We start from the raw sequence: 16206 nt of genomic DNA on the forward strand, positions 1-16206 counted from the left end.
GAAACAGGTTTTATTGACTGTTCCCTCCCATGTATGTGTCATATTTTCATATTTCTTTGCTTGTTTCATATTTTTTGTTGTTAACGTTAGTGGCACCCCTTTCTCCACAGAAAATCTTAACTGGATTCCTCCAGAAGTCTTTACCATGGCTGATTTTAGGACTGCCAACAAAAGAGTCTCTACAAAAGTGTTCAATGTAGATAAACTTCCTATTTTTGTGTTGCTCTATTTTACTTGGCTACTGGCCTGGAAGAAATTGGCACTCCAGGTGCTGAACACCCCTTACTAGTTTTTCACAAAATGTATCCAGTATAGTAGTTTGTAGCCTTGAGCTGGAGCTTCATAGAGAAGTCTACTTTTTTAAAAAAAAAATTTTTAAATTGATTTTTAAAAAAATAAATGACAGCAGAATACATTACAATTCTTATTACACATATACAGCACATATTTTCATATCTCTGGTTGTATATAAAGTATGTTCACACCAATTTGTGTCTTCATACATGTACTTTGGATAATGATGTCCATCACATTCCACCATCCTGGCTAACCCACTGCCCCCTCCCTTCCCCTCCCACCCCTCTGCCCTATCTAGAGTTCCTCTATTCCTCCCATGCTCCCCCTCCCTACCCCACTATGAATCAGCCTCCTTATATCAGAGAATATAAATAACTCAAAAAGCTAAGCAAATAATAATAATAATAATAATAACCCAATCAACAAATGGGCCAAGGACCTGAACAGACACTTCTCAGAAGAGGATATACAATCAATCAACAAATATATGAAAAAATGTTTATAATCTCTAGCAATTACAGAAATTCATTAAAACTACTCTAATATATCATCTCACTCCAGCCAGATGGCAGCTATTATGAAGACAAACAACAGTAAGTGTTGGCAAGGATGTGGGGGAAAAGGCACACTCATACACTGCTGGTGGGACTGCAAATTTTGCAGCCAATATGGAAAGCAATATGGAGATTCCTTGGAAAACTGGAAAAGGAACCACCATTTGACCCAGCTACCCCTCTCCTCATTCTATACCCAAGGACTTAAAAACAGCATACTACAGGGACACAGCCACATCAATGTTTATAGCAGCACAAATTCACAATAGCTAAACTGTGGAACTAACCTAGATGAATGGATTAAAAAATGTGGCATATATACACAATGGAATATTACTCAGCAATAAAAGAGATGTCTACCTCTCCAAGATAAGAGAAGTTACTAATTGGGCTCCATGATAATAGCTGGCAGGATGAGGAAACAAAGGGGAGAAGAAGCTGTCCCCTTCTCAGGTGTTATCCTTGAAGGGTTAACTTGCCCAAAACAGTGAAAGAAAAATTTGCTTTTATGTGAACTTCTGCAGACTGCGAACTTCTGAGCCCCTCCCCTTACATATTGGGTATAAAATTCTGAAAATACCTTAACTTGGGGTTCAGGGGATTATTTGATTACAGCAAAAGCTTTGCCTTCTGAATCTGGCTGGAATGCTTTGCCCTGTCTGTCCCTACAACATTAAAATTGGACACTTTAGATAAAACTATTATATCAGCTCTAAATTATAATCACCCTATTTCTAAGAGTTAGCAACTGTTGCTACTTTTGTTTGTTTAATTACTTTTGTGGACAAGTTCTATGAAATATGTTTCCCTTGCTGTGTGTAGCCATTTATATAATCACTTAGTGATTAGTCATCTTTTAAAAGAAATCTCATCATTTTAATTTTTGGTGCTTGGACTGAATCTATAGCATTGTGCATGCTAAGCATGTGTTCTACCATTTAACTACCCCCACCTTATTTATTTATTTATTTTTAGTTTGGTTTCCTGGTATTCCCCTAGGGAAAGCAAAGTTTTTGGTCAGTCATGATTGGTTGGAAAGTGTGCTTTAAGCCAGTAAAGCCCCATGGGCTTTGCTGATAAATCTGTGTGTGAAATGCCTTTGGTTAAATTAGAGTCCTGAAATGGTGGTTTTTATTTTGTCCACATATACTGGTGACTTTTAAGGAGAGAATTTGCCATGCTTTTCATTCAACCAATCTGTTTTCACTGAATTTTAACTCCAACCCTCAGTAAATAAGAATTCAAAGTAGTTTTGAATTGAGTTTGATTTGTATTTCTAAAGCATTATTCATTCTCAAAGCACTTTAAGAAATGTTTTGTGGGGCTTTACTCAAAGAAGCCACCCACCCATCAGCTTGGGGCAACATGTGAGTTTCATGGACTTCTGTGCCATTTGTTCCATCTTCTTAACCTATCAAAATCCCTAGTTCTGGGGAAAAACAACAACAACAACAACAACAACAACAACAACTAATTCTGCACTTTTGTCTGGCTTCTGATTTTGTTAAAAAGTAACTAAGGTAAGAATATTTTGTCTTTGCTGGGCGTGGTAGTGCCCACCTGTAATCCTAGCAGCTCATGAGATTTAGGCAGGAAGATCACAAGCTCAAAGCCAACCTCAGCAATTTAGTGAGGCCCCAAGGAACTCAGTAAGACCCAGTCTCTAAATAAAATACACAAAAAGGCTGGGGATGTGACTCAGTGGTTAAGCGCCCCTGGGTTCAATCTCTGGTATTAAAAAAAAAAAAATTCTGCTTTGAGAGAAGTTATGAGAAGAACAAGAGCATCCTCTCTAACATGGACATTAGGAACCAAAAATGTCAGGCCTCCAAGAAGAAATCCTTCCAATATTTGGGAATGCGGACACTCAGGGAGTCTGGAATAGTTCTTTCCTTAGTTTCAGTTAAGGAGGGAAGAGAAAGAAGTCTATAGCCCAAATTTGTTGTTCAAGTTCTTTGAAAGGGCATCATTTCTCTGAATCCACATCCTCTCTAGGTAGGGAATTTCCTGAATTAGTTTTTCCATGGAAGATTCCAGGCTTCCTTGTGCAATTACTCCTCAATGGAAATCTCCAAATCGTGTATGTGATTTTTTTGTTACCATCCAGAGTCTGAGAGTATGGCTCAGTAGTAAATTGCTTTCCTAGAATATGCAAAGCCCTGGGTTCAATCCCCAGTCTCTCTCTCTCTCTCTCTCTCTCTCTCTCTCTCTCTCTCTCTCTCACACACACACACACACACACACACACAACCAACCAAACAAAACTCCAGAACCTGAGGATGTGGAGGTTCGACTGTGCCTATTGTGCTAGATACTGTGCCAGACACTAGAATATAAAAGTGTATGAGACATAAGTCCTGATCTTCAATTCCTTACTATTGACTGGGGTGGTAGACAATAAAAGGTGATTTATTTTTTTAATTTTATCTTTTAATTTTTATTTTTTGATGGTAGAGGGGAATTGCAAGGGATAATTTTTTTTTTTCCCAGAAAAGGCTAGAGGTGGCAGAGAGCTTGGTGTGGTTCAAGGACTTGCAGGTAGTTTCACGAAATTGCAGGATTCTAGGTGGTTCAGTCATGGGAGATTGGAATGGTAAAATTAGGAAAGCAGGAGCCTGATCTAAGAGTTTGGGTTCTATGTTTAATAATATGGAATCCATTTATTATTTTTGGCTAAGAGAGTACTATGGTCAAATTTGTATATTGGAGTGATTTCTCTGGTGGCAGTATGGATAATAAGAATTGGGCAAAACAGGAGGCAAGAAGGTAGTTAGTAGTCATTCATATCAATTAAATATTTCTGGCCTTTTCCTGGCACATGGTTGGCTTATTTGCCCTTGAAATTAGATGTGGCTACAAGATTTGCTTTGATAAATGACAAGTGGTTGGAGTGTTTTCCACTTCTGGATGGAAGGTTTAAGCGTCAGTTTACCATGTGTCACACTTATTCTTTCCTTCTACCCTAAAAACTAGCAATATTCAAAATAGGGGAGGAGAGATGCTGTGCTGAACCTCTGGCTAGGCCTCCTGCTCTGCTGCGGGGCCAGAAATCTGATTGAGGGAGTAGAAGAGGGGTGAGCTGAAGCAGGCCCCGGCTCCCACCCCAGAAGGCACCAAGGGCTGGGGATTCGGAGAATGGCTTTCTTGCTGGCCACTTGCAGAGGTTTGGATTCAGGATTTGTTCCTATTGTCCAAGACTTTGACAAGAAACTAACATAGGCAGATGCTTACCTTACAAATCTTGATAGAACAACTAAAGCTTTTTGATGACAAGCTTCAAACTGTGAAGATGATGAACAGAGAAAGAAAATTGAAACTCTCAAAGAAACAACAAATAGCATGATAGAATCTATTAAACACTGCATCGTGTTGCTGCAGATTGCTAAAAGTACTGTTAATCCTGTAGATGCAATATATCAACCCAGTCCCTTGGAACCTGAAATCAGCACAATGCCTTCCCAGACTGTCTTACCTCCAGGACCAGCTCAGTTTTGTAAGTCAGAGCAGCGTCTGTCTTCCTTAACTGTTGAACCTGAACTAGCTACCTTGGGACTTCATCAGACTCCAACACCAAATAGTACAGGCAGTTGGCATTCACCACCTAGTAGCAGTCTAACTTCTCCATGTCATGTCACCTTGTCTCCAAATACAGTGCCAGAGTTTTCTTACTGTAGCAGTGAGGATGAATTCTTTTTTTTTAGAGAGAGAGAGAGAGAGAGAGAGAATTTTTAATATTTTTTTTAGTTTTCAGGGGACACAACATCTTTGTATGTGGTGCTGAGGACTGAACCAAGGCCGCACGCATGCCAGGCAAGTGTGCTACCGCTTGAGCCACATCCCCAGCCCAGTGAGGATGAATTCTATGATGCTGATGAATTCTATCAGAGTGGCTCATCCCCCAAACGGTTAATAGATTCTTCTGGTTCTGCCTCAGTCTTGACACATAGCAGTTTGTGAAATAGCCTAAAGCTCCCAGATACCACAGAATCACTGAATTCTTCCATGTCCAATGGTACAAGTGATGCTGACCTTTTTGATTCACATGACTGATAGAGACGATGACGGGGAGGCAGGGTCAGTGGAAGAGCACAAGAGTGTTATCATGCACTTCTTGTCACATGTTAGGCTTGGAATGGATCTTACTAAGGTAGTTCTTCCAACATTTTTTCTTTTTTTTTCTTTTTTTTAATAATTTAATATTTTTTTTTATTGGTTGTTCAAAACCTTACAAAGCTCTTGACATATCATATTTCATACATTAGATTCAAGTGGGTTATGAACTCCCATTTTTACCCCAAATACAGATTGCAGAATCACATCAGTTACACATCCACATTTTTACATAATGCCCTATTAGTAACTGTTGTATTCTGCTACCTTTCCTATCCTCTACTATCCCCCCTCCCCTCCCCTCCCATCTTCTCTCTCTACCCCATCTACTGTAATTCATTTCTCTCCTTGTTTATTTTCCCATTCCCCTCACAACCTCTTATATGTAATTTTGTATAACAATGAGGGTCTCCTTCCATTTCCATGCAATTTCTCTTTTCTCTCCCTTTCCCTCCCACCTCATGTCTCTGTTTAATGTTAATCTTTTCTTCCTGCTCTTCCTCCCTGCTCTGTTCTTAGTTGCTCTCATTATATCAAAGAAGACATTTGGTATTTGTTTTTTAGGGATTGGCTAGCTTCACTAAGCATAATCTGCTCTAGTGCCATCCATTTCCCTGCAAATTCCATGATTTTGTCATTTTTTAGTGCTGCGTAATACTCCATGGTGTATAGATGCCACATTTTTTTTATCCATTCATCCATTGAAGGGCATCTGGGTTGGTTCCACAGTCTAGCTATTGTGAATTGTGCTGCTATGAACATCGATGTGGCAGTATCCCTGTAGTATGCTCTTTTAAGGTCTTCAGGGAATAGTCCGAGAAGGGCAATAGCTGGATCAAATGGTGGTTCCATTCCCAGCTTTCCCAGGAATCTCCATACTGCTTTCCAAATTGGCCGCATCAATTTGCAGTCCCACCAGCAATGTACAAGAGTACCCTTTTCCCCACATCCTCGCCAGCACTTGTTGTTTGACTTCAGAATGGCTGCCAATCTTACTGGAGTGAGATGGTATCTTAGGGTGGTTTTGATTTGCATTTCTCTGACTGCTAGAGATGGTGAGCATTTTTTCATGTACTTGTTGATTGATTGTATGTCCTCCTCTGAGAAGTTTCTGTTCAGGTCCTTGGCCCATTTGTTGATTGGGTTATTTGTTATCTTATTGTCTAATTTTTTGAGTTCTTTGTATATTCTGGATATTAGGGCTCTATCTGAAGTGTGAGGAGTAAATATTTGTTCCCATGATGTAGGCTCCCTATTTACCTCTCTTATTGTTTCTCTTGCTGTGAAAAAACTTTTTAGTTTAAGTAAGTCCCATTTGTTGATTCTTGCTATTAACTCTTGTGCTATGGGTGTCCTATTAAGGAATTTGGAGCCCGACCCCACTATATGTAGATCGGAGCCAACTTTTTCTTCTATCAGACGCAGAGTCTCTGATTTGATATCAAGCTCCTTGATCCATTTTGAGTTAACTTTTGTGCATGGCGAGAGGAGGGGGTTCAGTTTTATTTTGTTGCATATGGATTTCCAGTTTTTCCAACACCATTTGTTGAAGATGCTATCCTTCCTCCATTGCATGCTTTTAGCCCCTTTATCAAATATAAGATAGTTGTAACTTTGTGGATTGGTCTTTGTGTCCTCTATTCTGTACCATTGGTCCACCCGCCTGTTTTGGTACCAGTACCATGCTGGTTTTGTTACTATTGCTCTGTAATATAGTTTGAAGTCTGGTATCGCTATACCGCCTGATTCACACTTCCTGCTTAGAATTGCTTTTGCTATTCTGGGTCTTTTATTTTTCCATATGAATTTCATGATTGCTTTCTCTATTTCTACAAGAAATGCCTTTGGGATTTTGATTGGCATTGCATTAAACCTATAGAGAACTTTTGGTAATATCGCCATTTTGATGATGTTAGTTCTGCCTATCCATGAACAGGGAATATTTTTCCATCTTCTAAGATCTTCTTCTACTTCTCTCTTTAGGGTTCTGTAGTTTTCATTGTATAAATCTTTCACCTCTTTGTTAGGTTGATTCCCAAGTATTTTATTTTATTATTATTTTTTTTTGAGGATATTGTGAATGGAGTGTTTTTCCTCATTTCCGTTTCAGAAGTTTTGACGCTGATGTACAGAAATGCCTTTGATTTATGCGTGTTGATTTTATATCCTGCCACTTTGCTGAATTCATTTATTAGTTCTAGTAGTTTTTTTGTAGACCCTTTTGGGTCTTCGAGGTATAGAATCATGTCATCCGCAAATAGTGATAATTTAAGTTCTTCTTTTCCTATTTTTATGCCTTTAATTTCTTTCATCTGTCTAATTGCTCTGGCCAGTGTTTTGAGAACTATATTGAATAGAAGTGGTGATAGAGGGCATCCATGTCTTGTTCCAGATTTTAGAGGGAATGCCTTCAATTTTTCTCCATTCAGAATGATGCTAGCCTGAGGCTTAGCATAGATAGCTTTTACAATGTCAAGGTAATTTCCTGTTATCCCTAGTTTTTCTAATGGTTTGAACATAAAGGGATGCTGTACTTTGTTGAATGCTTTTTCTGCATCTATTGAGATGATTATATGGTTCTTATCTTTAAGTCTATTGATGTGGTGAATAATATTTATTGATTTCCGTATATTGAACCATCCTTGCATCCCAGGGATGAATCCTACTTGTTCATGGTGCACAATTTTTTTGATGTGCCTTTGTATCCGATTCGCCAGAATTTTATTGAGGATTTTTGTATCTAGGTTCATCAGGGATATTGGTCTGTAGTTTTCTTTCTTTGAGGTGTCTTTGGTTTCGGAATCAACGTGATGTTGGCCTCATAGAATGAATTTGGAAGAGCTCCCTCTTTTTCTATTTCCTGAAATAACTTGAAAAGTATTGGTTTTAATTCTTCTTTAAAGGTTTTGTAAAACTCCACTGTATACCCTTCCGGTCCTGGGCTTTTCTTGGTTGGTAGTCTTTTGATTGCTTCTTCAATTTCATCCATTGATATTGGTCTGTTCAAATTGTATGTATCCTCCTGACTCAGTCTGGGCAAATCATATGTCTTAAGAAATTTATCGCCTTTTCTTCCCTCCCACCCTCCCTTCCACTGCCTTAGCTTCAGGCACCGCCGCTCCTGGAGGAGCTCCCAGCACAGTGATGGGGTCTCGGGCCTCCACGTTACTGAGGGACGAAGAGCTCGAGAGATCAAGAAGGAGACTGGCTTTTCCCACAGTCAGATCACTCGTCTCTACAGCCGATTCACCAGCCTGGACAAAGGAGAGAATGGGACTCTCAGCCGTGAAGATTTCCAGAGGATTCCAGAACTTGCCATCAACCCATTGGGGGACCGGATCATTAATGCCTTCTTTCCAGAGGGAGAGGACCAGGTAAACTTCCGTGGATTCATGAGAACTTTGGCTCATTTCCGACCCATTGAGGACAATGAAAAGAGCAAAGATGTGAATGGACCAGAACCACTCAACAGCCGAAGCAACAAACTGCACTTTGCTTTTCGACTGTATGATTTGGATAAAGATGACAAGATCTCCCGTGATGAGCTGTTACAGGTGCTACGCATGATGGTTGGAGTGAATATCTCAGATGAGCAGCTGGGCAGCATTGCAGACAGGACCATCCAGGAGGCTGACCAGGATGGGGACAGTGCTATATCTTTCACAGAATTTGTTAAGGTTTTGGAGAAGGTGGATGTAGAACAGAAAATGAGCATCCGATTTCTTCACTAAAGGACAGAGACCAAACTGTTCCTTGCTTTCTAGTATTTAAGAACTGGAACTTAAGAGTCCTCCTGTCCACCAACCCCACCTCCACCCCTTCATTCTCCTTCTCCCAGAATACTACTGCTGTTGCATGACAACCCCAAATATGTTCTGTGTACACAAAACTGCCTTTGGTGTATAAACAGGGCATTTCAGAATGGTACATCCAGTCTATTTCTCTTCAGTATCCATCTACCAGTTCTCCATTTATAAATACCATGTTCCCCTGTTCTGCTGCTCAATGTCACACATCCATCCAGTTTGAGAAAGAGATGGAATCATGCCAAGAACCAGCCAGCAAAACTCTAACTGGATGTAGACTCCCTTCAGCGAGGTTTAGCTTGCTCCTACTTCCTTCTTATATGTCCTTTGCTTCTTATTTCCCTGTCACACAACTTACCTCCACTTAGTCTTTCAGCCTCCCTGCTTTTTATTGAGCCTCAACATTCCCTGTGTTTCTCTTAGCACCCCAAACTATGCCTGTTAAATGTATTTCTGACTTGGCAGGATAGTTCAGTGGTCTGGCAGTTTTTATCTACCTTCACTCTTAAATGAGTACCTAGGATGTTACCTTTCCAGGAGCTTTTTGGTAATCAACACTTCTCTTGGAAGAATGTGACCCTTTCTTGATCCTCTGCACTGCTCTGTCATCAAAGGGTGGAGATATCCTTCTTGGAAGCTGGCCTTGGTGAAAACATTTCATAGTTTGTGAAGATATAGAGAAGAAATTGATAACTGAAAAGTGTAGAGCCACCTGTTTTGTGTGTCTTACTCGGATTGCTCTGCCTCTACCCTCTGATTCTCGACTTATGTACCTACATGGCTTTTCCTATGAGCGCAGTGTTCACTATTCAGAAAATATTCATATGCCTACAGGTCTGCTTAGCTTTGGGACACTGTTGCTACCAGAATAGCTGTTCTGACAGCATTCTTAGGGACCTTTTCATGACTTTTTGAACATGATGGCTGGGCGTCTTATAAAACCTGCTACATTTACATTCTGCAGCATGGTTTATGCCTCCTTGTTAGTGCACTGGAATGTTTTTCACTTCACATTTCCAAGTGGAAAAACTATTGTTATGGAAGTGCCTAACTTTTCCAAGTCCAAAATAGTTAAAGATGGTCCTCAGTGTTTTGAAGTTTTGCACAAAATTATTTATGAACTTTACAATTGGCAAATGTTAATGCTGGAATCCATATTTAATCCCAATACAGGTCCAAAGCATTGAATGTATTGTGTCATTAGCTGCCCGGTTGCATTATGTCCATAGCTCCTTGTATAGGCCACCACTGATCCCTTAAAAACAAGGGGTCTGACCCTGGTAAGACAATGTGAGGTGGCATTACAGGACTTTGAGTGAGCCAGAGCAACTTCTCTGCCAAAGTCAGCTTAATTAGACTTCATTGAATCTGGCCATTGCCATCCTATATATGTCTGTGAGTCTATTCATTTATCTCCCCCTGCCTCATGTTGAATTTATAATCCCCCTGACTCATTGCTTGCTTGCTTGTTTCCTTGCTTCAGAAGGCTATTCAAGATGTGTTAACCAATCTTTAGGAAGGGAATTGCTAACAAATATTACTACAAAGGGATGGATAAAGGTGGGGAACAGGGGAGTGGCCAGGCTTGATGGTTCAAGTATAAATGAATGAGAAATTCTTTAAGAAGTATCAGTTTTGTGATCAAGTGATGTAATATAGGAATTGTATAAAAGGAAGAAATTGTCTGTTACTGATCGCTAGAGAGGTACTTCAGAGTCTCTTTGATTTGCATTTTTAAAGTTCCTAAGATTATGGCTTCCCCACTCCTTTGGCTGTATAGCAAACTTTTAATCCACAGTTGTGCCTTATTGTCCTATTTCGGTTGTATTCTTTGATCCATCAATAAATACTTGTGGTTAAAACAAAACAAAAAAACAAACAAACAAACAAACAAAAAAAAACAACAAAAAAAGAAATTTATCAATGTCTTCACTATCTTCTATTTTATTGGAATATAGGTTTCAAAATAATTTCTAATTGTCTTCTGTATTTCTGTAGCATCTGTTGTGATATTGCCTTTTTCATCCCGTATGTTAGTAATTTGAGTTCTCTCTCTTCTTCTCTTCGTTAGCATGGCTAAGGGTCTGTCAATCTTACTTATTTTTTCGAAGAACCAACTTTTAGTTTTGTTAATTTTTTCAATAGTTTCTTTTGTTTCAATTTCGTTGATTTCCGCTCTGATTTTAATTATTTCTTGCCTTCTGCTGCATTTGCTGTTGTTTTGTTGTTCCTTTTCTAGGGCTTTGAGATGAAGTGTGAGCTCATTTATTTGTTGGTTTTTCTTTTTTTTTTGAGGAATGACCTCCAGGCGATGAATTTCCCTCTTAAAACTGCTTTCATTGTGTCCCATAGATTCCGATAAGTTGTGTCTGTATTTTCATTTATCTCTAAGAATTTTTTTATTTCCTTCTTTATGTCTTCTGTAACCTCTTGATCATTCAGTAACATATTGTTCATTTTCCATGTGATATAGGATTTTCCCATCCTTCTTTTATCATTGATTTCCAGTTTCATTCCATTATGATAAGATAAAATGCATGGTATTATCTCCACCCCTTTATATTTGCTGAGGGTTGCCCTATGGCATAATATATGGTCTATTTTTGAGAAGGATCCATGTGCTGCTGAGAAAAAAGTATATCCACTTGATGATAGTTGATATATTCTATATATGTCAGTTAAGTCTAGGTTATTGATTGTGATATTGAGATCTATAGTTTCTTTATTCAACTTTTGTTTGGAGGATCTGTCCAATGGTGAGAGAGGTGTGTCAAATAGACCACAACACATAATTATTGTGTTGTGGTCTATTTGATTCTTGTACTTGAGGAGAATTTGTTTTATGAACGTCGCAGCACCATTATTTGGTGCATAAATATTGATAATTGTTATATCTTGTTGGTGAATGGTTCCTTTTAACAGTATATATTGTCCTTCCTTATCCCTTTGGATTAACTTAGTCTTGAAGTCGATTTTATTCAATATGAGGATGGCCACCCCTGCTTGCTTGCGAGGACCGTGTGCGTGGTATATTTTTTCCCAACCTTTCACCTTCAGCCTGTGTATGTCTTTTCCAGTCAGATGTGTCTCCTGGAGGCAGCATATTGTTGGATTTGTTTTTTTAATCCATGTTACCAGTCTATGTCGCTTTACTGGAGAATTTAAACCATTAACTTTAGAGTTACTATTGCTATATGGTTTGTACTTCCAGCCATGTTTGATTATTTGTCTCTCTCTCTTTTTTTTTTTTTTAAATTTAGTTTGTTTCTCCATGATTAGCTTTCCACCCTCCGTCTGTCTTTACTGAGGTACTTCCCACTGTTGGCTTTGGTTATTGTTTTTCATTTCTTCCTCATGTAGTGTTTTGCTCAAGATGCTTTGCAATGCTGGTTTTCTGGCTGCAAATTCTTTTAGCTTTTGTTTAATATGAAAGATTTTTATTTCGTTGTTGTACCTGAAGCTTAATTTTGCTGGATACAGAATTCTTGGTTGGCATCCATTGTCTTTCAGTGTTTGAAATACGTTGTTCCAGGATCTTCTCGCTTTCAGCGTCTGTAATGAAAAATCCATTGTTAACCTTATTGGTTTACCCCTGAATGTAATCTGCCTCCTTTCTCTTGTAGCTTTTAATATTTTCTCTTTGTTCTGTATATTGGATATCTTTATAACAAAGTGTCTTGGCGTTGGTCTACTTTGATTTTGTATGCTCGGTGTCCTGTATGCATCTACAATTTGTATATCTGTTTCCTTTTTTATTTCTGGAAAGTTTTCTGTAATTATTTCATGTAGCAGGTTACTCATTTCCTTGGTTTGAATCTCTGTACCTTCCTCTATCCCGATGACTCTTAAATTTGGTTTTTTAATGTTATCACTTATCTCTTGGATGTTTCTCTCGTGATTTTTAACCAGCCTATCAGAGTTGGCTAGACTCTTTTCAAGATGATATATTTTGTCTTCATTATCTGACGTTCTGGCTTCTACTTGCTCCACTCTATTAGTGATGCTCTCATTTGAGTTTTTAATTTGGTTTATAATTTCCTTCATTTCTAAGATTATTATTTGATTCTTTTTTATAATCTCTATCTCCTGACAAAGATGCTTAACTTCTTCTTTTATCTGTTTTTGTAACTCATTCTCAATGTGTTCTTTCGCTGCTTGAATTTGCTGTCTCGTATCCTCTTTAAGGTTCCATTCCATCTGTCTAAGGTATTCCTTGAGTTCTTTATATGACCATTTCTCTGATGAATCTATATCCTCCTGAATATTTAGGCTTTCCTGCATTATTTGTACTCCTTTTCTTCCTTGCTTTTTCATGTTGCTCATATTGCTTCTTGTTCTGTTTGACTGCTGAGTTACTGTTTACTCCTATAAATTTATTTGATGCTTGGGAGGAAAGGTATTATAGGGGAAAGGAAGAAGTCACCAAAGAGAATGAGAGTAGGCAGGTAGTATTCAAGGAAGGGGAAATATGAGAATTGAAAAGAAATGCAAAGACAGAAGAAGAGAGAGAGAAAAGAAACAGAAAATTAAAAAGAAATTATAATAGCAATAATAAAAATGAAAATTAGTATTAAAAAATAAAATAAAATAAAATGAATTAAAAAAATTTTTAAGAAAACAACAACAGCAACAAAAACAAAACAAAACCAAAAAAAAAAAAATTAATAAATGCAGTCTTAGAGTTCGATTCACTATTTTTCCAGTAGGTGGAGCTGTGCCCACCAGGCCAAGCTTCTCCTCTCAGTAGGCGGGAGCCAGTCACTGTGCAGCAGCTCTTCCTCCTGGACTGGGCGGGTCTCCAATCCTGAGTGCACAGGTGACGCTCACCACAATAGTGGCTACACGCCAAGTCTGCTGCTCCTGTGAGCCCTGTTTTCATGAATGCCTGGGCACGTTCTCCCTGTCTGCCATTCCCTTGGACCCTAAGTTTGTAGAGCTTGGGGCTGAGAACCCCCAGTGAATTTGCTTGCCCTCTGGTAGCCACGCCCCTGGAAGCTGGTGCAAGAGACCTCAGTTGTCAGCACTGGTGGTAGCGGTAGCCAGGATTTCCGAGCCACGGGTCCGGCGCCACTCCTGATTCCCCCGGGCGGGCAGGGCTGTTCAAAGAGCCGGGCGGGCGGGGCCTTTTGCAGCACCCAGCAGGTGGGAGCTGTCCACATGAGCGCGGGGTTGGGGGGTGGGGTGGTCGTTTGCAGCGCCGAACTGCCAGAGGCAGTTCACAGAGCTGGGCAGGCAGGGCCTAGCCAGGCAGCGGCCTTTCATATGCTCGCTGCAATGTGTGAGCAGCAGGAGTTCGGTGGCGGCCGGCGGGACTGTGCCCCTGCGGGAGCTGTTCACACGAGCGCGGGGGTAGGGGGTGGGGGTCGACGTTCACAGCGCCGAGCTGGCGGAGGGGAGGGGGTGGTCCTTTGCAGTGCCGAACCGCCTCTGCGCCAGGCCGGTGGGGGCCCAAGCAGGCTGTGGCCGTTTGTAAGTTCGCTGCAATGTGTGGGCAGCAGGAGTTCGGCGTTGGCCGGCGGGATCCATGTTGCCGAGATTCACTCATCTGGGACAAACTGACCCCTCCAATAGACTTACTAATTTCCGCAGGTCTCCTTTCAGCGGAATTTTGCTAGAAGTCCCTCATCAGGTCGCATGTAGGTGTATTAATGGGCCTCTCTGCTCCCGTTACTGCAGAGGCATTGAAAGTGTTACCTCCTTGCCGGCTGCCATGTTGGGTCCGAGAGCCCCAACATTTATTCTTGAAAGAAGATCTCTTTTAGAAATGTATGCAGTCTTTTTTTGCACATACGGACCTGTTTGTGAGCATTAGTGACCAGAAAGATCCCAGAGATCTAATGGTTCAGGTTGTGAAATGGTACCTCTCCGCCTTTCATGCAGGAAGGAAAGGATTGGTTGCCAAAAAGCCATTTTGGGTGAGATCTTTCAGTGTCACTGGACATTACCAAATGACACTGAAGACAACACAGAGCTAGTTTCAGAAGGACCAGTTCCCTGGGTTTCCAAAAACAGTGTAACAAAAGTGGCTGAGCAGGTTTCCCATCATCCACCCATTTCAGCCTTTTATGCTGACTGTTTTAACAAGAAAATCCAATTCAATGCTCATATCTGGACTAAATCAGAATTCCTTGGGATGTCGATTGGGGTGCACAACATAGGGAAAGGCTGTGTCTCATGGTTAGACTATGATGAGCATTACATTCTCATATTCCCCAATGGTTATGGAAGGTCTATCCTCACAGTGCCCTGGGTGGAACTAGGAGGAGAATACAATATTAATTGTTCCCAAACTGGTTATAGTGCAAATATCATCTTCCACACTAAACCTTTCTATGGAGGCAAGAAACACAGAATTACTGCTTAGATTTTTTTTTCTCCAAACGACAAGAAGTCTTTTTGCTCAATTGAAGGGGAATGGAATGGTGTAATGTATGCAAAATACGCTACAGGGGAAAATACAGTCTTTGTAGCTACCAAGAAGTTGCCTATAATCAAGAAGAAAGTGAGGAAGTTGGAAGATCAGAATGAATATGAGTCCCACTGCCTTTGGAAGGATGTCACTTTCAATTTAAAAAGCAGAGACATTGATGCAGCAACTGAAGCAAAGCACTGACTTGAAGAAAGACAAAGAACAGAAGCCCAAGAAAGGAAAGAGAAGGAAATTCAGTGGGAGACAAAATTATTCCATGAATGCTGGGTTTATGATGAACCATTACTGAAATGTCTTGGTGCTGTGAAACATTAGGCTGGGAAACAAAAGTTTATATCCAATGACCAGGGCAAGTTGTCCAGATTAAGCAACAATCTTCCTTTGGGAGAACCTATCACTCCTTTCGTATTGCAGTGGTTCCTATCTCAGGGATACTGGACTTCTGACGCAGATGAACAATTAAAGCTGGAAAAGCTTCTCTTTTTCTATGGCAGTTAAGATTTTGACTTCAGTCCTGAGAAAACTTTAAATTTTGAAACAAGATGTGTGCTCCTGTTCCAGACCCCATGCTTTGAAATTTTTCACACCCTGTACTCTTGTTCTGCTGTTAAGACATGATATACAGACTCTTATTTCCTCATTCATGTAATCTCTTGGGTTCTACATATACAAATATATACACACAAAAATATACCCGATGGCAGATTTTTCATAAATCTTCCATCTATTGTAAATATTGATTTCTCAAGAGTTGTTTTAAAATATTAGTGCAATATATTAAAAGCAAGTGTTAGGAAATTTTATGGTTTCACTTATGATAACTTTTATTTTGGAAGTGAACTATTATTAAATTGCATCTAATCCTGGAAAAACAAACAAAGAAAAAGCAAAATGGAGGTTATTCTGTCAGTTTACATACTTGAGAAAGAGTGACATGGCAAAAATTCTGGATAGATGGTAATAGGCATGTGCCAACAGCAAGAGATAAACCTGTTTCTTATCACTAAGA

At 39.8% G+C, this 16206-nt stretch overlaps 2 pseudogenes; both read left to right on the forward strand.

Annotated features, from left to right (window-relative positions):
* Positions 1-3986: 3986 nt before the first annotated feature.
* On the forward strand, positions 3987-15512 carry LOC143400810 (oxysterol-binding protein-related protein 9-like; annotated as a pseudogene).
* On the forward strand, positions 8047-8780 carry LOC143400808 (calcineurin B homologous protein 1 pseudogene; annotated as a pseudogene).
* Positions 15513-16206: the final 694 nt, after the last annotated feature.

Source organism: Callospermophilus lateralis, chromosome 6, assembly GCF_048772815.1.
Source record: "Callospermophilus lateralis isolate mCalLat2 chromosome 6, mCalLat2.hap1, whole genome shotgun sequence".
Taxonomy (NCBI): domain Eukaryota; kingdom Metazoa; phylum Chordata; class Mammalia; order Rodentia; family Sciuridae; genus Callospermophilus; species Callospermophilus lateralis.